This window comes from Epinephelus moara, unplaced genomic scaffold, assembly GCF_006386435.1.
Source record: "Epinephelus moara isolate mb unplaced genomic scaffold, YSFRI_EMoa_1.0 scaffold2273, whole genome shotgun sequence".
Taxonomy (NCBI): domain Eukaryota; kingdom Metazoa; phylum Chordata; class Actinopteri; order Perciformes; family Serranidae; genus Epinephelus; species Epinephelus moara.
In genome coordinates this window covers 1-1,414 of record NW_026079845.1, presented here as the reverse complement: position 1 = coordinate 1,414, position 1,414 = coordinate 1, and the positions used below count along the sequence as shown (strand labels likewise).

The following is a 1,414-nucleotide window of genomic DNA, read 5'->3' as shown; positions in this document are numbered from 1 at the left end:
CCAATAGTCCTGATGGTGGCGCTACAGCAAGCAACTAAAGTTCAAAACTTTGAAAATTCATAACAAATCAACCATACGTGCTACAACTTCACAACTTTCATCAAGCTGTAGCTCTAATACTGAAGAAACGTTTGTACACTTAAACCTATTAAAAATTATGAAGTTCATCACTCTGTTTTTTTCAAAAACTGTAAAATTTCTTAAAGCTATCTCCTCCCACACTGTTTACTCAATTGACACCAAACTTGCTACAGAGCATCTTCAGACTGTCCTACAAAAACTATGTTTATCAGATTTTTGATTTATCAAAAATTGAGCCTACAGTACATCAAAATGTTTGACTGCAAACGGTACTGTAAACATATACATGCAAATTCTTGCTAAATAAATCTTCAATGTTCATGAAAAAAATGACAAAATTCTAGAGTCATGGTAGATGATGTGTGGCAAATTTCAGAATTTTATCTCAAAAACTGAATTTTTGACAGCATTTTGAATTTTGCTCTAATGTGAACAATTAGAGTCAATGTAAAAATGGTAATTTTGAACATCAGTTTTTCACTTATGTAGCCAGGTGAACTAGAGGCAGACAGTGTTTTTGAGCTGCCCCAGTAGTATAACTGATATGCACACATGATTTGCCTGGAGGATCAGGCCAGTGAAGAGGGTGCATAGGTCCAACTTGCGGCCATGTGTAGGATCTGTACCGGGGCCGANACGCACACATGATTTGCCTGGAGGATCAGTATTATAGTGAGTATTTATTTTTGTTTTCATACTATTTTATCTGTCACATCATTTCATATGTTGGAATATTTTTGTTTTCATACTATTTTATCTGTCACATCATTTCATATGTTGGAAACTGGTTACCTCGCTAGGTGACGCTGTCGCTTTAAGAGCTTCTTCCTGGCAGATCCCGCACTACGCCTAGCTGTCGCGGGACTTTAGAAACAAGGAAGTCGGGAGGTTACCGGTAGTTTGGAGTGTGTGTTCCTGCACTTTTATAAGGAAATATCCAGGTAAACACTGCTAAGATACATAAATAGTCACTGGTGCCCATAGATAAGAGTGTAACTATGTTGTAAGCTAAAACTGACAGGGGATGATCTTGTATTTTTGCCGATGTCTGTAGGTCTGTTGAATGTGTCCTAAATGTGTGTGAACCCCACTGCGCTGAGGGAGAACTGAACAGCGGGACAGCGTGAGTGCTATTAATATACACATATACGGTAGATGAGGTCATGTCATAGTATGCTGATTATTTCAACCGACTGTGTATTGTGTATGTTCCTGACCGAATTAGAGGGGAGAAAAGGCACAGAAGAAAGCCGTGATTTGCTTCCGGGTGTGTTTGGCGCGCCAGCAGCACACCGGAGTGAGAGTGAGTTTGATTTCATGATTTGAACAATTT

The 1,414-nt window shown here is 38.9% G+C and overlaps 1 long non-coding RNA gene across 1 annotated transcript; it reads left to right on the top strand.

The window, feature by feature from the left end:
* Positions 1–844: 844 nt before the first annotated feature.
* LOC126387130 (uncharacterized) lies at positions 845–1,385 on the top strand. Its single transcript, XR_007569602.1, has 3 exons — positions 845–1,022; positions 1,136–1,204; positions 1,307–1,385. It is a non-coding gene; the product is annotated as an uncharacterized LOC126387130 (long non-coding RNA).
* The last annotated feature ends 29 nt before the right edge of the window (positions 1,386–1,414 follow it).